The sequence below is a fragment of the Pseudorca crassidens genome, chromosome 4 (assembly GCF_039906515.1).
Source record: "Pseudorca crassidens isolate mPseCra1 chromosome 4, mPseCra1.hap1, whole genome shotgun sequence".
Lineage (NCBI taxonomy): Eukaryota > Metazoa > Chordata > Mammalia > Artiodactyla > Delphinidae > Pseudorca > Pseudorca crassidens.
The window spans coordinates 59,745,029-59,771,326 of record NC_090299.1 but is presented as its reverse complement, the minus strand read 5'-3'; positions in this window follow the sequence as shown (position 1 = coordinate 59,771,326).

Sequence of the window (26,298 nt, the reverse complement as noted above, 5' to 3'; positions counted from 1 at the left end):
TTCAAAAAGAGTCATGTACCACAATGTTCATTGCAGCTCTATTTACAATAGCCAGGACATGGAAGCAACCTAAGTGTCCATAGACAGATGAATGGATAAAGAAGATGTGGCACATATATACAATGGAATATTACTCAACCATAAAAAGAAACAAAATTGAGTTATTTGTAGTGAGGTGGATGGACCTAGAGTCTGTCATACAGAGTGAAGTAAGTCAGAAAGAGAAAAACAAATACCATATGCTAACACATATATATGGAATCTAAAAAAAAAAAAAAAAAAAAGAGGTCCTGAAGAACCTAGGGGCATCACAGAAATAAAGACGCAGATGTAGAGAATGAACTTGAGGTCACGGGAGGGGGAAGGGTAAGCTGGGGGTGAAGTGAGAGAGTGACAGAGTGACATGGACATCACTACCAAATGTAAAATAGATAGCTAGTGGAAAGCAGCCTCATAGCACAGGGAGATCAGCTCGGTGCTTTGTGTCCACCTAGAGGGGTGGGATAAGGAGGGTGGGAGGGAGACACAAGAGGGGGAAGATATTAGGATATATGTATAGCTGATTCAATTTGTTATACAGCAGAAACTAACACAACATTCTAAAGCAATTATACTCCAATAAAGCTGTTAAAAAATAATAAATAATAAGGGGGCTTAATCAGCAAAAGGCCATCCAGCATGTCACTCAGAAAAAAAAAAAAAAATGCATATAAGTGGACCCACACAGTTCAAACCCATGTTGTTAAAGGGTCAACTCTCCTTCTACATGTACGTTCCCAAATACTTCATAAATTATGTGGATATTGAATTGTGTTTTATTGTTGTTTTTACTATACTGTTTGATAATTTTACATTTATTTGAAAATACGTGTTATTTCTTCTTTATTGATTTTATACTTCTTCATATTTTCACAATTTTCCATTAGAAAGTGTGTCCTATTTTAACTTACTTGAAAAAAAATTATGTTGTAGATTTTCCTATTATCTCTAACATGCAATGAAAGAAAATGTCTCAATATGCCATTTGATTTTAATTTTTTTGTACTAAAATATTTTAAACTTATTATTGATCACATTTGGCTTGTTTTTCTCTTTTGGGTTTCTACCTTTGCAATGTAGAAAGTCCTCCCCTACCTTCCACCTTCTTAAAAAATATTTTATATCCTTTTATGTTTTAATGTATGAGGACACAAATGCTTAAAAAAATTAAAAATGAAACATTAAAAGTAAGAACTCCTTCAATTACATTAAGAAAGTGAAAAGGCACACTATAGAGTAGAAGAAGTTCACAAAACAGGTAAAATCTGACAGCCTTGTAGCTAGAAAATATGAAGAACTCCAGTAAATCAATAAGAAAACAAAAGTAAAGGGAAAATTCATGAAAGTTGGGAAATTGTCTTTAAAGAAAAAATAATTTATGGCTTAAAATTACTGAAATTTATATAGAGGTATGCTATGATCTGAATGTTTATGACCTGCTCCCCTTTCCCCCACCAAATTTATATGTTGAAATCCTAACCCCCCACTGTGATGGTATTAGGAATTGGGGCCTTTGGGAAGTGATTATATCTTGAAGTTGGAGCCCTCATGAATAGAATTAGTGCCATTAAAAAAGAGGCCTTAGAAAGCAGCTTTGCCCCTTCTGCCACATGAAGTTACAGTGGAGAGATGGTCATCTAGGAAGTGGGCTCTCACCAGACAGCCAATCTGCTGACACCTTAATCTTAGACTTGTCAGGTTTATAAACCATCCAGTTTATAGTATTATTTTGTTATAGTATCCCAGACAGACTATGTGTATCACTCATTTATGATGATAAAATAATATAAAACTTATAAGTACTAAAAGGCTGAAAATCAGCTTGGACTGAGGAAGAAAAAGGTAGCCCTGACTTTATGCCATGGGGAAGGATGGACAGATAATGCCAGAAGTAAAGTTAACAAGAAAACTTGTTTCTCTTAAGGTCAAGTGGAAGTTGTAAAATGTCATTTGAACCCCCTAAGTGATAACTTCTTTCTTACTAGTGATGCCTCAGAACCATTTGGCTTCTTAAATTCATTACTATAAATCCAGTTGCTAAGCTGCCCACATTTCATGACATTACCCCATCTTTGGTTATTACCCTCTTCTACTCTTGCTTAAGAAACAGAATTCAGTCCAATCTGTTTCCTAGTTTAGGCTCTCCTTGTTATCCCTCAGCACAAACCCAGAGCTTACAAAAGACACTTCCCTTCAACTCTTGTGAAGCAGCATCTCTGGGTTCCTGTGTAGCCTCTTCCTTCCCTGCATCCAAAGTAAATCTGATGCTGTCAGACTAGAACCTTATTCTGGTGTTCTTGGCTGATTAGGCTTTAAAGATATAAGCATGATGCCTCTTAAGAGCTGTTTTTGTGGGTTTTTTTTTTTTTTCTGTTATAAGACTAAAGAGTTAAATATCACAGAGTTTGAAGTGAAAACAGAAATATATTTCTGGAGAATCAAGTTAAATTTAGCATATAAGATAGGAATAACAGTTTAAAATATGATAGTAAATAATAATAATAGAACACACTCATTAATGAATTTGTATTGTCAATGAAAATATCAGGAGTCAAACTAAGAAAGAAATGGATAATTTTATTCAATCCAACCTGAGAATTATAACCCAGGAGACAGTCTTTCAGAAAGCTCTGAGGACTGTTCCCCCCATTAGAGGTCAAAACACAGTTATATGAGATTTTGAGACAAAGGATTATACCTCAAATGATGTGTCAACAGTTCACACAATTCAGATCTGCACATGTAAAGCCAGTAGTGGGCCATCATGACCCCTTACAAGATTAAGAAGGAGGGTTATCTCCTAAGGAGATCTGGTTATTGAAGATGCACAACACACAATAAAGGGGAGAGAGGAGGCCCAAATGGGCAAAGAAAAATTTTATGTTTAAATTTTTCTTGTTTTGACATAAAATATGAATTTTATTTCATCAGTAGTTATGCATAAAATTGTTTTGGTTAGGAATAGATGGCTACCAAAGTGTAATTTAATTTTAAAATAAGTTGGTTTTCTGTAAGTGTCTAATTACAGATACATGCTAAACCTTACTTCTTTTATTTATACTGAATGAATGTGTTGCAGGAAAGAAAGTGGGGCTCGGAGGATGGTCACATCCCAGGTCTCAGGTGAGTCCCTGGGATGGCCGCCAAGTGTGGGATCTTGGCTTCCTGCAGGAAAGATTTCAAGAGCAAGCCATAGTAAAGTGAAAGAACGTTTATTCAAGGAGATACACACTCCACAGACAGATTTTGGGCCATCTCGGAAGGCAAGAGGGCCCAGGGTATGGGGTTGTCAGTTTTTAGAGGGGTAGGTAATTTCCCAGGCTAGTGAGTGGGAGGATTATTCCAACTATTTTGGGGAAGGGGTGGGGATTTCCAGGAATTGGGCTACCGCCCACTTTTTGACCTTTTATGGTGGGCCTCGGAACTGTCATGGCACCTGTGGGTGTGTCATTTAACATGCTGTTGTATTACAGTGAGCATATACAAGGCTCAAGGTCTAGTGGAAGTTGACTCTTTTGCCGTCTTGGACCTAGTTGGTTCTAACCAGTTTATGTCGTGTCCTCAATAGCTGTCATTCTTTTAAACGTTGTGCCCTGCCCCCTTCCTGTACACTCAATGAAAATTTTATTTTTTTCAGGATGTGTGCTTATATTGCTTAGAATAATATAATGATGAAGTCTGATGAAACAGTATTAGGTTAAAATAAATATTTTGAGAGTTATTATATATTATGATTATAAATCTCTAATTTCTTTGCCTTTTTTTCTCTCCTTAACAAAAGTATTAGAGTAACAAAAATATTACAGTAACCAATAATAGAGTGGAAATTAAATCTCCCATTTATTATGTACTGATGTAACATTTAAGAATATGATTCAGGGTATTACTACACTGTATACTATTTTTTGATAGGATATTTAAGGTAAATAGAGATTCTTTATAAATTTACATGGAAGAAAGATATTCGATCTCTGCATAAGTGGAAATGAATACAAATTTTAGCACTCTTTATTAGCATCTTAACTCTTACTTTTCTTCCTTGTTTTCTATGCCCTGAATACCAAGCACTTAGTTGGTAATAAGTACTTTAACAAGAAGATTGCTTCTTTGCTTCAGGTCAGTGATCAGCAATAATTAAAGTAGCTAAAACACTAGGAAAATAGGCTAGGAAATAGAAAAACATGGTAACTCGATCCAGTTTTAAGTTGTTAATTAAAATAAGCAAAGACACTTGCAAAATGAAATATACCCTCCAATCAATAAAGTGCTATTGAATACCTTTAGCTTAATTTAACCTTTATTTTTCTTCATGTTTTACATTAAGATCTAACTAAACACATGGTAGAGGGATGAATTTTGCTTTGGTCCATTTCATCAAGGAAGGTATCAAACAACTAAAAATTAAAAATGACTGGCATTCACCCAGTAATCTGAGTAGGGTATAAACCTTCCAGGCAGAGACAAGAATAGGATTAAAGGTATTTTGACTATAAGGTAGACCAAATTGAGAATCATCGGGTTTCTCTATTTGGGGAAAATAACTCTGTAGAAAGAATTATTTGAAGAAAAAATACTATATTAAAGATATTTTATTCATTTTTTTCTGTTCATTTATTTATTCTTTCAAAAAATATTTGTTAGGCATTGTATCAGTCATAGAGATACAATAGTAGGAGAAACAGAATCAGGCCCTATACTGTGTGGGTAAAATATTGACTAATAATAACACAAATTTATAGATATAAACTCATGTATATGCCACAGAGGAAAGAATATGGAACCATATTTTTTGTAACATGGATTGTATAATATGGATTAAATAGATCATTATATTTTATAAATATTGATTAAAACTTTGAGATGTAGAATGCTAGCTGAATTATGTGATGCTTTTAATAAGTTGTGATTAAACAATTCTTAGACACCTGACAATCCTTCTTTGAAAAATACACATTGTAGTGTTCTGTTCAAAATTCAAAAATACCATAATAAATGATCACTGGAAAATGAACTTTCAAATCAAAATATTTTAAAAGAATAAAAATGTGAAAAGGTAACATGAAAACAGTTTTTCAAGACACTAGTTTTTGTTAGATTTCCAATTTAAGTAGAGAATAGAAGTTCTACAGAAAAATATAGTCAACTCCCAAATTTATTTAATACTTTTTTTTTTTTTTTTGCTTAACAATAATCTGAGTGGGAATTGTTAGAATAAGAACTTAAACACTGCATGCACCCCAAGGTTCATAGCAGCATTATTTACAATAGCCAAGTTATGGAAGCAGCCCAAATGTCCACTAACAGATGAATGGATAAAGAAGCTGTGGTATATAGATACAATGGAATATTACTCAGCCATAAAAAAGAATGAAATTCTGCTATTTGCAACAATGTGGATGGACCTAGAAAGTATTATGCTTAGTGAAATAAGTCAGAGAAAGACAAATACTGTATGTTATCACTTACATATGGAATCTAAAAAATAAACTAATGTATAACAAAATATTTAGAAACAGATGCACAGATATAGATAACAAACTAGTAGATACCAGTGGGGAGAGGGAAGGAGGGAGGGCCAAGATAGGGATAGGGGATTAAGAGATAAAAACTACTACATATAAAATAGATAAGCAACAAGGATCTATTGTACAGCACAGGGAAATATAGCCATTAGTTTATAATAACTTTAAAGGGAATATAATCTATAAAAATATTGAATCACTATGCTATACACCTGAAAGTAATACAATATTGTAAATCAGCTATATTTCAATTAAAAAACAAAATGAAGTTAAGCACTAATCAATATCTCCATTGAACTCACAATTTGGTACTTACATGTGACTTCCTTAAGTTTTTGTAAGCATGAGCATTTTGAACAGAAGATCTAACATCTGAGGTTTAATAATAGCCCATGATTGTATGTTTATGCCTTTAGCTGTAAATAGCTGTGTTACAGTAAACCAGCTCTTCAGAATAAATTAAATTTACAAAGCCATAATATAGCATTTGCTGATTTTTACAGTATAAATATTCCCATAATGGCCAATTTCAATCTGCTGAACATTTTCACTGAAACTTGGAGTTGGGAGAAATGTAGACAGTTGGCATTTGCTTGGTTCAGTACAAAACTGCTTTCATCTTTTAAGATACATCTCAACCTAGTAAATCGATATATGTGTGCCCAATTTATTTCTAAACCTATTGCAGAAGTTATAATATTTGGAAAACTTTTAAAATAATGTGGAAATTTAATATACAGTATGACTTCATTCTTTTTTTTAATTCTCCATCTCATTTGCAAGAGACAAACTATTTTCATAAAAAGTGAGTTTGTATTATTTTTTTCCTCCAAAAAAATAACAAATAACAGTCAAAGACAGTGCTCACATTAAAAGTTTACAGAGTTTTGGCAACTCACACCACTCTTTTGGCTTTCTTCCCATGGAGGATAATGTTGAGCTACATGTTAATTCTTCTTGGCACCAATTCTGTTGGTTTTAGCTTTGGAAGTACTGTCTGGTAGTGTTAAAATGTCACTACTCCATGAATCTTGTTTCTTCTTGGAGGAAAATTGTTTCTAGTGATAATGAAAAAGATAATCAAGAGAACCACGGTGAATTAAAAGAAGTATGACCGATTTCCCAACATAGTTTTCATTTGGCATCATAATTCAGAGATTAAGGATATCGGAAGTGAGGCAGCAGGGAAATAGTCTCCTGCAGGCAGCATGGTATCATCATAATTTAGCAGTGTATGCTGGGATAGGGTTCAAAGAACTAGGAATCATTGTCACTATCCCTCTAAGGCTAGTAACAAATCAAAGAGAAAGAAAAATAAGGAATTCATATTTATAAACCCAAAGGAATAGTATATTATACTGAATCTACATGCAAAGGAAAATGAGAAACCATAAATGGGAAGTGAAAATTATACTATTTTGAGAGATGGAAAAGATGAGTTGTGGATGATTCTTATTAAGTGATGCTGTATTTAAGCAAGGTTTAAAAAAAAAAAGAAATTTCACAGTTCGTGGAATAACTGGTTTGCTCAGAGGTTAAAGAGGGCAAGGCATCAGTGGATGGTGGGAAGGAGAGATTTCTCAGAGATACAAAAACAAAAGAATTGGTTATAGTTTAAAGATTCAAAAAGAAAATAAACTTAGGGTGTTTTTTTTAAGGCAGTGAAGAATAAATCAAATGTCATCTGTCATCTGAAACCTGAAGTATCCTCTCCCTTGCCAGTGATTCTCTTTCTGACACTAATTTGTAACTTCGAACTATAAATTCTGTGCCGTTGATTTTTATCCTGAATCTTACCAACTAACTGGCTAACTTTGGAAATCTTAGTCTATTTTCTCTCTCTCTCTTTTTTTTTTTCTCCTGCTATGTAAACTAAGAATCTCTGTTCTTGAAACTTTTTATAAACTTAATGCCTAACTACTGATCATTTAGGCTGCCTGATGTGTGACTTAGGACTGCCCCCCGTGTAGGGTTAACCCAGAAAATATGAATCATTGGAAAGACAGCAAAGCTTTTCCCCTGAGAGCAGTTATATCTGATCAGAATCAAAAAGAGATACAGATGGATTTGAAGCCAGCCAGAGCCAAACAGATGGAAATTTATTTGCAGGAATATCTTTAAATTATCAGAGATCTAGTTGGTGTGTTAAATTTACTTTTCATTCCTTTAGAATCTTTGATTTTGGAAATCAAAGTACATATTTACAACCAAAAATTCAGCCATTCTTAATTCTCCTTTATTTCATAACACCATTCATATCAGGATTCCCATTAACTTTAGATCTTCCAGACATATTGCAGAGCATGCATTCAGGATATCTAAAAAGAAGCTTACACAAAAGAAATTACGTACATTTGTCAAGAACTGCGAAGTGTTTTAGACTTTACCCTATTTGCAAGCCAACAAGTTAGTATGCCACACTTTCCTGAATGCTGGTAGAAGACATAAGTCTCCTGGGTCAGAGAAAAGACAATATATTAATCACAGCAATGGCACTAAGCATTGTATTATCATTTTTAATTGGCCCTCTGATCACCAGTTTCTACAGGGCTATGCAAAAAGGGTCAGAGGATACTTGCACACAGAGTGAGCTTCATTATAGGTGGCAGACCCCGAGATTAGGGAACCAAAATCTTTTATAGTGATAGCAAGAATGCCTGCCCTTTGCTCTGGAGGGATATATTATCTCTGCACCAAGTCTGCTCACTGTACAAATCTTGAAAAAATAGTCTGGAACAAGATTAAATTAGTACCTCTGCTCTAAGATGTGCAGAAAAATGAAAAACCCCTAGAGAGTCATCTCCCATCACAAGGTGAGGAAATACATACAAGAAAAGAAATAATACACTTTTATGTTGTCATTATTGATTAATACAATTTACTATACTCAATTTATACTAGAGGGGAGTATTTTAGATATGTTTTCTCCTTTAAAAACATACATGTTGGGCTTCCCAGGTGGCGCAGTGGTTGAGAGTCCGCCTGCCGATGCAGGGAACACGGGTTCGTGCCCCGGTCCGGGAAGATCCCACATGCCACGGAGCGGCTGGGCCCATGAGCCATGGCAGCTGAGCCTGCGCGTCCGGAGCCTGTGCTCCGCAACAGGAGAGGCCATAACAGTGAGAGGCCCGTGTACCGCAAAAAAAAAAAAAAACATACATGTTGTCTCCTTCATCATTTCAGAGAACTAAAGAATTGTTTAGTCTCGGTTATGGAGAGCAAGTATTTAGTTTTTACTTAAATATTTAATAATCATGAGGAAACAAGATTACTTTATGTTTCATTTCCAGGCTATTTTTTTTAAGGCACTAAGAAATTTTCACTTGGATTGTGTTTAATTTCTAGCCACATGGCTTGTATGTCTAAAACTCGGCAGATTCCCATGATCTGCCCAATTTCTACTAAATTGAAATCGCTAAGGGAAGGCCTTGGGAACCCAGAATTTTAACTAACTGATTCTGATGATTAGAACAAGTTGGGAAACTGGCTCAGAGCAACTGAGTTTGTAACCTCATCTCTGAAAACTAAATACAAAGAATTGGGCTTCAAATCTAAATAATTTAAATGCTAAAATCCAAGTGTTCTTCATCATAATATTTCATGTTTATTAAACTCTGCTCCTCTGGTAGATATGTTGTTAAAGCTTTAAATGCATTATCAAGGTTACCACTCACACTAACCCTTATGAGGCAGGGTAATGTTATCACATCCATCTTCCTGATTGGGAAATGAGCTCAGTGAAGATAAGTAATTTGCCTCAGGGGAAAAGTGGAGTAATGGATGCTTGAAACCAGGTCACTAATTCAGGTGCCTGGGCTCTTTCTGTCTTAATTACTTATTTATGTCTTTAAATTTCCAACAAAAATATCATCCACCTTTGCTTCTCAGTCTAAGTTCATCCAGACATTATAATTGTAAGGACCTACTCTTTAATCATCTGCTATCCTTGCCTCACTCTAAATCCTAAATATTAAGTACATGAAATACAAAAGAATGGCCTATGTATTCCTAAAAATTATACTGTCATTGTATTGTGTATTTATACTGTAAGAGGTTCACATGCTAATAACATTTTAGCTTTCATTTTACTTATTTGTGGAGAGGAAAGAGAACACATTCTGGCAGTGCTAGGTTTCTAATTGGAAAATACCAAATTTATTTTTCATGTTTCCCCTGTGACTTAACATAATTACAACATACAAATGTACACTTTCTCTGCATACAGCTCTGCTAATATTTTCTTATGTTTTAATGATGCTTCAACTTCTAACTACAGGCAAATTCTTTGAAGGTGGCATTAAATAAACCATTCTTATCAATGGGAGTTTTGAATGTGGCTCGAGGGCTCCTGGTACACAGCAGAGAGTGACTAAATATGGTAAAAATAAGCAAATGTTACACAGATGCTCATAGCTGACTTCTTGGTTTCCAACTTATTAAATGGTCTTTTTGCAAACCTATAGATCGTTATTAACACAGATTCTCTATCAACGGAGCTTCAGTAGAGGCTGCCTATTCTGAGTTAATGAGAAAAGTCCTAATTAAGCTGGCCATATGTTCAATTGCATTTATAAGTGGAAAAATAGCCCTTTTTTGCTGCTGATACTACCATTGTTGTCATCTCCTGCTGCTGTGGGTGTCACTGAAGCAGTTACTGTTTCAACAGTTTCCTCTGTATTCCAGCATGTTCATTCCAGGCCTGCACTCTGTTTCATGAGATATTCTTAGCATGCACAGTTAAATGCCTGCAGTGCTTGCTTATGAAAATATCTTTCTAGAGATCTATGTCTGTATTGAATGCAACTATATCTTCAGTTTTGCCTTGGATCTCGCAATGCTGCCAAAACATATTCTTCCTTTTCAAGCATTTAATATGTTCTGGAGCATGTGGAGAGCCCAGGAGTCAGGATTACCCCACATAACCTTTGTCTCTTTTGCCTTGATATTTGGGCATCCTTTGGGGGGGGCCTTTTCTTCTGTGCAGGTGCAAAACATTTGCTTGAAACTTTATCATTGAAAACAGGTAAATACTCTAAGTGTAAATGTGTACTACCTTGAGCCTAAAACTGCTTAGAGAAACATGCTTTCTTTTCAACTACCTATGCCTAAATACTTGAAAACAGTAAAATAAAATTTTCTAATTTCTTGATGGTGTCAGACCATCAATGTGTAATAGCATTATATTATGTATTTATTTATTCTGCATTATTTAGCCATATGATAAGCATGTACTGTGCACCTATTATGACCCCTATACTTCATGGGGAATTAAAAGAATAACTATCATCTCTTTGCAAGGTTTTCATAACCATCGTCATCAGTGATATTTGTGCATATATACATAGGTTCTGTGACAGTAAACATACAAAACTATATTAAACAATATAATTAACAGATTTGGATAACTCAGATGCCTTATCTAAATAAAGAAAAGGAAAATATAATAACATGTGATATGTATAATCACAATAATGAGATGTTTAATTTTTTATATCTTTTTCAAGCTACTTAGTCTTTCTCAAATTTATTTTGTTAATATGATATGAGGTAGAGAAATTTTTGTTTTTTATTTTCTGTTATTGTTATCCAATGGAGTGATAACTATCAATAAACTATCCTTTTCCACTTATTGCACTAGAGGAAATTAATAGTTCTCCTAGATTTTACCTGATTGTCTTGGGTACTTCAAATGAACTATTATATTGATATCTACTACAAATGATGATAATTTTGTCTTCTTTCAAAAACTATGCCCCATTTCATTTTTTCAAGTGTTTGAGTTAATTTCCACAACAATGTACAGTAAAAACACCTGCCAATTAGCCTTTTTGATTGTTCTATAACTGCCTGACATTAGCTTTTGATGGCAGAGGCCTCTACTTCAAAAACATCCATCTTGCCAGCTACACAGTTAGGTAAAGAGCTAGGCTGGCCCACCCATAAAGTTGCCGGGTTTTTTTGAAGAGCTCTGGTTGACTTAACTGAATATTTCACTGCTTGCTTTTCCCTTCCTTCACTTTAATTCCCACTCTTGCGTTTTAGATTCAACTATAAAGAGTGAACCCACGAAACCCTAATTACTCCACCGTCCACCCCAAGAAAAGCTGAACCCCAGGTCTTCTCTCTCTCTTTCTCTCTCCCCCTCCTATGACCTCACTGTGTGGCCCCAGGCATACCATGGTTCCTCCGGGACCTATGGATAATAAACTATGTCATCTCAAAGTTCTCTGATGGTTGTTGCTATGGTGAACCTTGTAATCATAATAAGAGCCACAAGGTTTGATACAGCCACCAACATTGACTTTAGTTGGGGAAATGTCTGTGAAGGCTCCCCACAAATAGTACAGGCCCAGGTGAGTGCCTATGGATTTCTAACTGATAATGTCACTATTGATAGGCTGAGGCCAACACAAAACACAATGTCACATAACATACATATTAAGCATATTTATCTTATACGTGACTTTATTGGAAATTCTACATTTTTCTTGATAGATTTGATGTTAGTGTTTGAATTCAGATAGACATTCCTTGGTGTGTTTAAAAAGTAAATTCCCATACATAGTTTTCCTTTTTATCAGTAATGGATTAATGAATGTTGAGATTTAACAAACACTTATAGCTGACAATGTGATATTTCTTTTTTGACCTGTTGATATGATAGAATCTTGTAGTCTAACTTCCTAAGCTATATGAACTTGTTATTCATTCAATAAATCATACTTGATTTACTGTTTAATTTTTTAAAATATATTGCTAGATTTGATATTCGATAAATGCTCCTTAAAACGGTTTCCTTGGAATTAGGAAGAAGGAAGACAAGCTAGTTTTAGTCTATCTCATTTTGTCTGCTAATTAGTATAAATGGATAATAGAAAATAATTCCAAGCCTTCTGCTTCAGCTTTTTTTCTCTTATTTCATCTTTTTCAATGTTTTATTACCAAATTATTAGGATTGTATTTTTATATGTATATACATACTATGTGTGTGTGTATATATATATATATATATATATATATATATATGTATATCTTAGTCATAAAACATCTGAAAAGGCATATTTGTGAGGGTAGTCTTTAAAAAACTTCTGTTTGCCATTGGTTCTCCAGGAACAAGACTCTAACATGGAGTTTTGATGTAGGAAGATTATTGGGTAGTGCTTTAGAGGTCAACACCAGGGGGAGGGTATGGAGAAAATAAGATGGGTCAGAGTGAGAAGTTGAAATGCAGTACAGTCTTGACGAAGATGTTAGCTGATCCTATGACTCCACAGGGAGTCCAATGCCAGAATGGTCCTTCATTATTTTTCCTCCTTGGTGTAAGGGGACCAGGCCTATATGTCTTGGCATAGATCAGCCAGTGCAGGATGCTCTGGGGAGGGGCCACGGGAAGATGTCTTTTACTGCTTGAGGCAATTCCTGAAAGCCTTTAATCACCAGCACTTGCTAGCGGCTGGGACATTGAGTCCTAAGGTGCTGAAATTGGAATTTGAGAGCCTCCACTACAACTTCTTACTTTTTTCAGTTGTTCCTTTAACAGATACTTACTGATCACACACTACTTATCAGATATTCTTCTAAGTACAGAGTATGTGACCATGAACAAAGCAGACAAAAGTCTCTGACATTTGGGAGTTTATAGTTTTTATTGAATAAGAGAACACACTCATACAGAATTTACTGTATGCCAGGCATAACTGTATTTTACATATATTCACACATTTAAATTTAAAAAAACATGAGTTAAGAACTAATATCTCTACTTTACAGATGAGTTAACTAAATTCTAAATAAGATAACTCACATGTCTATTATCATATCCAGTAACATTAGTCAAGATTTGGACCAAGGATTTCTGGCTCCAGAGACCATAGTCATAATTTCCAAAATATGCATTCTTCTTTATTGCTAAATAAATATATTTCTGAGATTTATTTTTCCTTGATATGAATTGCTAAAAAAATTTAGTGTTTTATTGACCTTTTAAAAAAATATGCTCCTAGATGTTATCAAACCTGTTACAGTTGACCCTTGAACAAAGTGGGTCTGAACTGCACAGGTCCACTTATAAGCAGCTTTTTTTTCAATGGTAAATACTACAGTACTGCACGATTCAAGGGTCGTTGAATCAGTACATGCAGAACTATGGTTATGGAGGAATTTGAGACAGCTCCTGCAACCAGCTTCCCTTGGATACCAAGGGAAGACCGTTATTGTTTTTGTAATTATTTTTGCTTTACCATTATTTTTACTAAACTGATATATGTACATGGTCATGCAAACATGTCTTTCAGACCTTCTGTGCAGGAAGTGTACATAATTGCCTGACAGCAGTCTTTACACCTAAGTCACACCTTCAGTGGGCTGTCCCAGGCAATTACTGAGCACTGTATTAGTGCTGGCCCATTACTGCAAGGTAAGAAACTCCAAAACTTGATAACTCCCCATTGTTAAGCAAGTAATGAGGATGGGAAATATGGTCCAGGAAGTATGTATAGTGAAGGCCGTAAAGGTATAAGAAAATTGATAACCCTAATGGGTCCGTAAACATCCAGTACTTAATTGCATAATGTTTCATAGATATTATTTTTCTATTTAAACATAAGTTCATTGAAAAATTATCTAATGCTTAAATTATAGGGATTTTGTTTTTGTATTTGCAAAAACATGTATTAGGTCATGTGTGACACAGCAGCTTAAAAATGCTATGGAAATTTATCTCTAGTCCAACGGAAAGCTACCTGGTTGATATTCCTGGTAATGTTACCTTGTGTAATCAAGATTAGGTAACCCTCATCAAGAAAATGGAGATATCAACTTCATATTTGATCCAAAGTCATTATAGTATTCTATTAATCTGCCTGTTGATTCTGTTTTTCCATGAGTAATGTTCACCATTTTGACAATATTTTAACATCCAGTTGTGTATAAATGCAGAGTTTCTAAAGGAAAATAATGTGAAGATCACTTCAATGAAAGTTGCAGGAACTTTTTTAGATGATTTGTCACCTGAGTTAGAATATCGTACACTGGGTCTAAAAATCAATCCTTTGGAAAGAAGCTATTTTTGGTCTTTATTCCATAGATTTAGCCATAAAAATTGAACAGAATAGCAATAATTACTAAAAGTTTTAACAATTTGAAAAGCACTCTAGTTTCATTTTTCCTTTTTAGAAGGGACTGATATTTGAACATGATAAAGAATCACTGAGTGATGTAAACTGTAACTTCCTTACTGTATATACCTGAGCATGTTCTTAAAGATCAGATCTGTGGATCTTTCTGAATATGATACATTTGATTATTTTATTGGACATCTGTCTCCTGTGATTATATTAATTCCTTTTCTTTTCAAAGCCAGACATTAGAGATGATTTAAGACATATAAAATTGCATTTAATGAGTTCATTCAATGCACTCTGGATTTCTTTCTCTCTCAAAATACGTTGGCTTTTGAGAGATTTTGAAATTATTTCTTAATGGGTAGTTTTGTGACATCCTGTAATAATACTGTGTATAGACTGGGTTAATAACTAAAAGGATAATTTATGTCACAGGTTTCAATTGATGTTAATTGTATATGAAATGGTTTAGTAAAAATAATTGTATATTTTTATAAAATAATACTGGCATAATGATTAATATCAAGGCAAAATTTGTAAAAATTACAATCCAATATAAGGCCCTAATACTGGGTAACAAACTTTAAAGATATGGAAACAGTTATTCATTTAATTATTCAGTATTATTATCAAAGATTGACAGGATGCTTAGGATAACTCCTTATTAGTAAAGTAAATACTTCATTAAGTTTTTTGAATCAAGATTCAGGCTATATACAATTGCTCATGGAGTTATTGATTGCATTACATGACAATCTGTAAGAATGTTTATTCTGCCATTCTCTCCAATTCTATATTATCTACTACAAATATTTTAAAATGTGTTATTGGAATATAGTGTCATAAATATATCTCCATTTATAAATTCAGGTTGTCTACATATAAGATAAAATTTATCAGATGTATTATTTTAAAATACATTATTTCACAAATTTATATTTTAAAAATGACTAAAGCCTAAGTAACCAGCACTCTGCCATCTCTAGGAGAATAATTTTAATAACTTTAAAAAACAAAATAATTAGAAGAGTAACATAACTGAAAACATTCTTTTGGAAAATAGACATGATAAATGAACATTTGTGAAGTATTATGTAAGAAACTAATAGCTAATCTATTTTAGAGACTTTAAAAAATGTAGTGTCTAAAAGTATATATTTACATACATTCCTTACTAAAGGAAATAGAATATATAAAAGTACCTAATTAGTTTAAAACCAATATAAACCTAAAATTTTGCTCTCTTTGGAAACATAAGGACCTTTAAATGGCATAAGCTTAGAAATGCCTTATTTGACCTAATAATGTCACAGTTTGTAACATAACCACGATATTTTCCTTCCGGTATATTGTTTAACTATAATTACTTTGAAATTCAAAGGTGTGCAGAAACTTTAACAAGCATAATCTAATCAAGTTTTGAAATGCTTTGCTACAGCTGACCTTTAAACATGTATTCTAATCAGTAATGAAATTTTATTTTGCACGCTGTAATAGTACTCTGAATGGCATTATAGAATAATAAGAGAAAGTATACTTGAACACATAAGCCTTCAAACATTTTAATACATTTTTTAGATTATACTTTTAATGCAGAGACGAATATGAAACCTATATGTAAATTGCATTTATGATAAAGTGATAGATTTGAGTTGTTCCTTCTAATTGAGCCTTAGTTTAAATAAATATTTTAAATATTTTAAATGTATAGTTCTCTTCTAAGTAAATAGTGATTTTAAAGTTCTAGTAGGAAAATTCAGTTCAAAAGTTCTAGTAGGAAAATTCAGTTCAAAATGATCACTTTCAAAATGATATTTCTACTTTTGACATTTAACTAAATATAAGAAGCATGACTGAAATGATGGGATTAAATGGAGAGACAACTAATTTTTAAAATTTGTTAGCTTCAATAATGTCAATATTTTCATTTCAATTTTTAATGTAGCAATAAAATATGATCAGCTATAATTTCAGTCCCTTAAGATAATCACCTTTAATATGATGGTATATATATTTCGATTATACTCTGTTTATATTGGGCCATTTTTTGCTAGAAGTAAGATTATTTCCTGAACAATGCTGTTTTATCATAATTCCCATGGAGGTGGCTCACCACAAATCACAACATAATCCCTGCCACATTTTCAGCCAGCATCCTACAGTTGGGATTCAGTTCTCCCAGGCAGCATTAATGTTTATAAGTGCTTTTCTGAGATTGCATAGGAATTCCAACAATTCAAAATTTTCTCTGAATTTTACCTGTTTCTGCCATGATTTCCTTAGAGATTCCTTGTGTAGCTCTAACATATGTTTTACATTTAGAATTGTCCTTTTCTTTGGAGGAGATAAAAATCTAACTTCCTGACCATTTGTCAGGCAATATGGGTCAAAAATATTCCCTCAAATAAAGATTAAGGCAGAAAAGTAGATTATAGAGAAATGAAGGACAAAAATCCAGATCACAGTGAACTGAGGAGAGCACAAGGTAGCATTCACTGCCTGAGAGTAATTGCAGTATGCAGAGTTAATAACATTTACTGGATGAGAATATACAGTAGAAAGTGCCAAGCTGATTCTCTTTAGTTAATAGTGTATGACGGAAATCTGGGGTGCAGACGCCTATCAAGCTCAGGCGGAGTCCCTGGCGTGCTGGGTGGTGCAGGCAGCACAGATAGCCTGGCTCTGACCCCAAGGACACCAGGCTGCCCTGTGTGTCTCAGGCCACCATCCTGCCCCTCCAGCAGCTCCACGTCCCCATTGCGGTGCACCAGCCAGGTGGTTCCTGGAATTTGGAAGTCTGTGTCTTTGGGGGACCATTACTTCCCCTGCCACATGCCCTGTGGCTGACAGGGTCTTAATGCTGCAGCCTGGTGTCAGACTGAGCCTCTGAGGTGGGAGAGCTGAGTTCAGGACATTGGACCACCAGAGACCTCCCAGCGTGACACAATATCAATCAGTGAGAGCTCTCCCAGAGATTTCTCTCAATGCTAAGAGCCAGCTCCACCCAACGGCCAGCAACCTCCAGTGCTGGATGCCCCATGCCAAACAACTACCAACATAGGAACTCAAACCCACTCATCAGCAGAGGGGCTGCCTGAACTCATACTGAGTTCACAGACACCCCAAAACACACCACCGGAAGAGGCCCTGCCCACCAGAAAGACAAGATCCAGCCCCACCCACCAGAACACAGGCATCAGTCCCCTCCACCAGGAAAGCTACACAAGCCACTGAACCAAACTCACCCACTGGGGGCAGACACCAAAAAACAATGGGAATATGAATCTGCAGCCTGCGAAAAGGAGACCCCAAACACAGTAAATTAAACAAAATGAGAAGACAGCAAAATACGCAGCAGATGAAGGAGCAAGGTAAAAACACCAGACGAAGAAAATGAAGAGGAAATAGGCAGTCTACCTGAGAAAGAATTCAGAGTAATGATAGTAAAGATATCCAAAATCTTGGAAATAGAAAAAAGAAAATACAAGAAACTTTTAACAAGGAACTAGGAGAACTAAAGAGCAAACAAACAAGGATGAACAATACAATAGATGAAATTAAAAATTCCCTAGAAGGAATCAATAGCAGAATAACTGATGCAGAAGAACGGATAAGTGACCTGGAAGATAAAATAGTGGAAATAACTACTGCAGAACAGAATAAAGAAAAAGAATGAAAAGAATCAATGACAGTCTCAGAGGCCTCTGGTACAACATAAACGCACCAACGTTCAAATTATAGGGGTCCCAGAAGAAGAAGAGAAAAAGAAAGAGTCTGAGAAAATATTTGAAGAGATTATAGTTGAAAACTTCTCTAACATGGGAAAAGAGTCAATCAAGTCCAGGAAGTGAAGAGAGTCCCATACAGGATAAATCCAAGGAGAAACACACCAGGACACATATTAATCAAATTATCAAAAATTAAATTCAAAGAAAAAATATTAAAAGCAGCAAGGGAAAAGCAACAAATAACATACAAGGGAAACCCCATAAGGTTAAGAGATGATCTTTCAACAGAAACTCTGCAAGCCAGAAGGGAGTGGCAGGACATATTTAAAGTTATGAAAGGGTAAAACCTACAACCAACATTACTCTACCCAGCAAGGATCTCATTCAGATTTGACGGAGAAATTAAAACCTTTACAGACAAGCAAAAGTTAAGAGAATTCAGCACCACTAAAGCAGCTTTGCAACAAATGATAAAGGGACTTCTCTAGGCAGTATACACAAGAGAAGGAAAAGACCTACAAAAACAAACCAAAACACTTAAGAAAATGGTAATAAGAACATACATATCAATAATTACCTTAAAGGTAAATGGATTAAATGCTCCCACCAAAAGACATAGACTGGCTGAATGGATAAAAACAAGACCCATATAAATGCTGTCTGGGGCTTCCCTGGTGGCGCAGTGGTTGAGAGTCTGCCTGCCAATGCAGGGGACATGGGTTCGTGCCCCAGTCTGGGAAGATCCCACATGCCGCAGAGTGGCTAGGCCCATGAGCCATGGCCGCTGAGCCTGCGCGTCAGGAGCCTGTGCTCCACAACAGTGAGAGGCCCGCGTACCGCAAAAAGAAAAAAAAAAAAAACAAAGAGTCATGTACCACAATGTTCATTGCAACTCTATTTACAATAGCCAGGACATGGAAACAACCTAAGTGTCCATCGACAGATGAATGGATAAAGAAGATGTGGCACATATGCACAATGGAATATTACTCAGCCATAAAAAGAAATTGAGTTGTTTGTAGCGAGGTGGATGGACCTAGAGTCTGTCATACAGAGTGACGTAAGTCAGAATAAATATAAATACCGTATGTTAATACATATATATGGAATCTAAACTGATGTTTCCCTTGTTTTTATATAACTCTACCATTATACAAATTTTATGTCCACTTTTTTTCTTTGTGGTATTTGCTTTATGTTTTTCCAGTAGAAACCAATGTATCCTAAGAAAAATATCTCAGAAATATTATTTTATCTAACGGATGCTTGCATAAAAATATTGTCTCAAATAACATATGAAGTTCACTTTTTAAAAATAATATCAACCCATAATATGAATAAGCTATGTAAATATATATTTTTTGCAAATATTATGAAGTCTGAGCAATAAAAACAGTTCTGTTTCAAACAATTATTATTTTATTTTATTCAACCTGCTAAACTGCTTTAGATACTGGACTCTATTGATGTTTATGTTTCTTTTCATAATCTTTGAAATTAAAAGAAGAACATGGTGATGGGATTTTTAAAGCCACAATAAGTACATATTGAGCCCATATATTGCAGTGCTATACCCATAGGCAATATTAAAACAATTGAAAATTTAAAAATTAGGAACATATAATTTACTGAAGGAAAAATACAAATAAATATGTACAATATAACATTAATGTAAATGTTATCCTGACATAGAAATATATGTTTTTCCATACAAAGGCCCGGGCAGTAGAGGGTAGGGGTGGGATTGATTTCTACTGGGGATAGCAATTGAGGGAGGAACTTAAGAAAGGCTTTATGTAGAAGTAGAGGTTCAAGCAATGCTACAGAAATGTGAAAGTGCATACCACATATGCTGTAAAATGGCTAATGTAAATGGTATTCAAAGGAAAAAGGTGCGAGTTGAAACAAAAAAGATAGACATCAGAAAGGGGATAAGCTTGAAAGATGTGCAAAGGAATTGAGATTGAATGAAGGAAAAGAGACTCATTGGAGGATTTTGATCAGTGGAGAGAGTGACTTTTCTGTTTTCATTTTTCATTAAATAACTCTGATACCATGTGGAGAGAAAACTTGTATAATTTATTTTTTTTAATTTAATTTTTATTTTTGCTCCAAATAGAAGGCTTGAAGACCTAGAACTCTCTTGTTGACTGTCCTATACTCAGCACCTAGCACTATGCCTCTTATATCCTAACACTCTTGCATTACGTACTGGGTGAAATAAATAAAAGAATGAGTTGGTGAGCACAGTTAAGAGGCAGGACAACTAGAAGAATTAGATTTCTGTCATAAAAGTTTAGGTCTCTGGTCTTTGGGAAATGACTGTGTTTAGTGGCAGAATGGAAACAAGAAGTCTAATATAACAGACATTTCAGAGGTAGAATTAGCACAACTGGTTTGCTAATTAGTAACTTCCTATCCATTACCTCATATGTTCAGGATTGGCATTCAGTTTTCTTGTCTGGATAAAGTTAATATGGTTATCTTCTTTTCTCTTTGTCTCTTCTGCTAATATTCTTAATCATTATGCAATACTATCTGTAACAATGGTAAAGCCATTGTTTTAAAATGATGATTACAAAAAGAAGTATATTTCCAGTAGAAGAAAATAATTGGTCTTGATAAGAATGTATTGAATTTGAATCACCTGCAACATATCAGCTTGGAGCGTCCCTCTCAGGTGTTGAATAAACATAAAGGACACCTACACTTTCATATTGAGGATTAAACTTCTCTAGAGGTATTATCTGAAATTGCAGGAATAGAGGGGATCACTCAGAGAAAGAGTAATGAGGGAAAACTGGACCCAGTGCTCAGTCATTTATTCATGTAGCTATAAACTTCTTAATGGAATAACCTCAATATATCTAACACTTTATTAGTAGCTGGATACTCAAAGATGATTAAATCATAGTCCTTATCCTCAAAAACTTATGTGTGGTGAGGAAAACAAAGTTTATATATAGTATAAAAAGATCTATTAAAGTCATATTCCAGCTGCATTTTTTATGTTATAAAACATTTGTTTGGCAAATTCAAGAAATCTCTATATAGAAAAAAGTTAGCAAACTTTTGCTTTAAAGAACCAGTTAGTAAACATTTTCAAGTTTCCAGACAATATGGTCTTTGTCTCAATACTTGACTCTACCAATGTAGCATCAAAGCAGCCAGAAGCAATAAGGGATGGATGTTGCTGTGTGTTCCAATAAAACTTTATTTACAAAAACAGGAGATGAGATGGATTTAGCTGGCAGGCCATAGTATGCCAGCCTCTTTTAATGTAGGACTTGAGAGGGCTGCATCTGAAAGAAGAAGTAGGAATTTCCTAAGCATATAAAGATAAAATGAAGTACACTATTCTTTTTTCCTCTATTCTAGTAAATTTCATGTTAGTATAGACATCGTTTATTCATAGCTCTATGTTCAATGGAAGGATATCCTGTATCTTATTACACAGAATAGATGCTCAGTAAATATTTGTTAAATATTTTTCCACTGAGGTTTTTGTTTTCCCCTGGCAATTAATAGTATTTGCAGAAGATTCCTAGTAGCATACTCTTCAATTTTTTAATCGAGTAAGCAGTGAATTTTATCAAATATCTCTTCTATCTCTATTGAGAAATTCTGACATAAACCATTCCTTCATCCCTTAATTCCTCTTAAGTATGTGTTGTGGTTAATACTATTAAGGCTCTGTTCCCATCAAAAAGTGGGAGTCTCTGCCCTACCCCTTGAATATGAGGTTTGGAACTGCTTTGACCAAGAGAGTATAGCAGAAGTTCCATTGTGAGATTTCCAAGACTATGTCATAAAAGGCCATAGAGCTTCTGCCTTGGCCGTAGGGAACTTACTTTTGAACTCCTGAGTTACAGTATGAGAAGTTAAATCACACTGAAATCACTTTGAGGGAGAAGCCATGTGGAGGTAGTCCAATGGGCAGTTTCAGCAATGCTGAAGCTGACTGAATCATCATCCAGCCAAGTGAGTAAGTTATCTTGCATGACCAGCCCTGTTGGGACTTCAGATGACAGCAGCCTCAGGTGACACTCAACTGCAACCAAATGAGAGACTCAAGAGAAACCTTCCTAGCCAAGCTCTTCTGGAGATTCTGACCTACAAAATTAGTAACAAAATAAAGTTGATGCTTTAAGGCACTAAGTTTTGGTATAATAAATTTTACAGCAATAGTAAGTATGAGAATGGTATATTTCAATGTAGTATTGAATACTATATTTGGTTTGAGCCATACTGGTAAATAGAATTCATTTATGTTTATAATATTTGCCAATTTTGTTGTTAGCATTATACAGAAATATATATTGCCGTAAATACTCTAACATTTTAGTACCTTACATTTTTGAAAAGACATATTAAAACAATGGACATGGACCTTTCAAGGGAGTAGGGAATATAATAATAATATTAATTTATATGCAAGGCAACACACTAAAAACTTTACGTAAACTGTTTTTTAGTTCCTGCAACAATAACAAAAAGCATTATGAAGCAGGTATTTTTATTATGTCAGTATTTCTAAAGATGTGGGAACTGGGGCATAAAAATTGCCAAGATTGCAGTATATACTAGAATCTGAAAAAAATCTGATTTCAATGGCCATGACAAGGTACTATTCATTGAACTTAAATTTTTTTGGTTTCTTCAGATCATTGGTGGTCTAGTAAATTTCTTGTTGTTGTTGTTAACTTTTTAATGCAGATATGTTCATATAGGTTTTTCTAAAATATCATTTATTTCATTTGGAGTTAAAATTTGCTTACAGATACATACCCAATTTCCTTTTCAATAATGCTCATTTAAAGAAAATTTCTCTATCTTTTACTTTTTTGAACTTGAAAGATACTTGTATGTTCTATCATTATTTTTTTAAAGTAGAGCACTGTATTATTGTAATATGTGTATAATTTGTTTTCTCACTCTCTTAAATGGAGCTTTATATTTTCTCTCTCTTTAAGCTTCTAACTCATCTTTCACTACTCATTCTCTGTTGAAGAGCTTGATTCTTATTTCACTACTTCTAGGTTAATAGTTGGATAAGTACAAAACTAGTACACCTTCTATCCTTTTCTATAGTTGAACAATGCATGGTCCTAAGAAAACTTTCTTTCTGTTCCTGGATTAAAAACCAACTCCTCTCAACAGCCATTTTTCCATGTCTCTTCTGTTACATTTAAAAAAACAAACAAAAAAACCCCTCCTCTTTACTCCTCAACTCTTCATTTCAGCATGTGACCATGAAGCTGTTTTTTCCATGGTAAAACAAAAACAAAACAAGCAAAAAAAAACGAAGGAAAGAAACTAATTTTTGAACCCACTTCCCCTTTTCCTATCTCCTACTTTTCTTCTTCCACTTATAGCAAAACTCCTTGAAGTAACTGTTTATATTGATGTCTCAAATTTCTCTCCTTTCATTATTTTTTAAACATATTTCAATTGAACTCTCATCCCACCTGCCGTAGTAAAAGTCAAAAATCACCAACATGGTGTTAAATATCATCTAAATCCTAATGATTCTAAAATGTATATCTCTTTTCCAGTTCTCTTTAATGCCTAACATATATCTAACAGTGAACTAAAAATATCTGACTGGATACCTATTTGGACTATTAAATTTATCATGACTTGAACATGAACTTCAAATATTCCCCACATTTGCTTCTCTAAGAGTGTTTCCCATTGCTATAAATGGCAACTTCATTCTTCCACTTGCTTAAGCCAAAAAACTTAGTCATTCTTAAATGCTTTCTCTCAAAACCAATTGAGTATGTCAAGAATCTCATTAAATATATCTTCAAAATATAAAGAAAATTACAATGTCATCAAGTTCAAACCACCATCATATTTTGCCTAGAATGTTGTAGTAGCTTCCTAACTAGTCCCCCTGCTTCTGCCCTGGGTTACCTATAGTTTATTTTCAACCATTAGCCAGGAAAAAAATTGTTAAAATATTAAAGGTAAGTCACATCCTGTCATTCCTTTGCTCACAGTCCTCATTCATACAACGGCCAAAATCTCAACAATGACTTTTAAGGATATGTATGATTTGACTCCTTCCTTCCTCACACCAATCCAAGATATTTCTCTGACATCATCTTCTACTACATTATTTATCTTGTTCTTTATCTTCCAACCGTATTGCCCTCCTCATTGTATCTTGAACTACCCCAGTAATTTAATAGCTGCTATTTCTTCAGTCTGAAATGTTCTTTTCTCAGAACATTGTTCTCACACTTTCTTCATTTTTTAGTCAAGCATTCTATTTTCACGGAATTCTTTCATGTCTTCACTAAGTTTGCAGATTTTCCTGGCCCTCCTTAATATCTTCTATCCATTCTCTGCTTTATTTTTCTATTTAGAATATGTAAAATATTTTATTTATCTTTATGTTTGTTTTCTCCTTTATAAGCTTAATGAGGATATAGTTTTCATACAGTTTGAGTACTGTATTTTCCCCACTGCTTAAATTTTTTTCTCAATAGTTGGTATTCCTTGAATGAATTATTATCCAGTATTTCCATGTATTACATTAGATCCATTTGTGAATTACCAACACTTTCTCTAAATTTCACTGCTAGAGAGTCAAAAATGACTCAGTTTACTGATTTCTTTACTTTTTATTTTTCCTTTATTTTAAGTTGTCCTCTTTCTAATATTTATTAATTTAATATTTATTTTACTGGATTACTTATGATTTTATTCAAAAATAATATTACTGGTGAATGTTTTTGAATGGTCAAATATATTTTTATCTTGCTTTGATTTTTGAAAGACAGAATAAAGAATTATATGTTAAAATTTTTTTTTCTCAGCATTTACATTTAAATTACAAAAGTAAAATATATTTATGATGGGATGCTGGAATTAGCTGGACTTTGCTTTAAGGTCCCCATTGAGTCTTTTAGTTCTGTCAACTTCTTGTCCCTCTGGAAGTTACAATTCACCAGAGCTCTACCCCACATTTCTCTACAGTAAAAATGTCCCCTCTGGAGGTGTACAGGTATAGATCTTGAGTTTATTTTAGCGGTCACCATTCTTAAATTTAGTTTGATTGGGAAAATGAAAACTAGAATCCTGAAACTGTTTTCAGTATTTTAATTAATTACTCCTCTTCTTCCATTTTCTTTTATGCCAGCTCCACTTCCTATGATTGAAGGATATTTGTCCAACTTTTATTAGAAAACGCCTCTTATTAGGTAATCTCTCTTTGGCTTAAATGGTGTTTCAGGATTTTTAATTATTGAGATTCTTGTTAATCCCGCCCCCAACTTATTTTATATATTACAGAAATTTATCATTGTTTCTGTCTGTTGTTTAAGCACTATCTAACTTTGTGGGGCATTTGACATTTGATATTTATATTTTTTCTTTACTTTGGTTTGCGAAAGGAAGATAGTCTTGGTCTTGAGCATGACGGCTTGTCTGCCTCTTGCTTAACAAATTTTTTACAGCTTTATTGAGATATAATTAGTATACAAAAACCTGCATATATTTATTATGTGTAATTTAATGAGTTTGAACGTATGTATACACATACCTGTAATGCTAACATGCACACACACACAAGTAATGTGGTAGAAAAGCATGTTTTAGGGTTAAGATGATAACTACTTTTGGACATACAGCATAACTGTTACCTTTTTTTTTTTTTTTTTTTTTTTTTTGCGGTACATGGGCCTCTTACTGTTGTGGCCTCTCCCGTTGCGAAGCACAGGCTCCGGACGCGCAGGCTCAGCGGCCATGGCTCACGGGCCCAGCCGCTCCGTGGCATGTGGGATCTTCCCGGACCGGGGCACGAACCCATGTCCCCTGCATTGGCAGGCGGACTCTCAACCACTGCACCACCAGGGAAGCCCATAACTGTTATCTTTG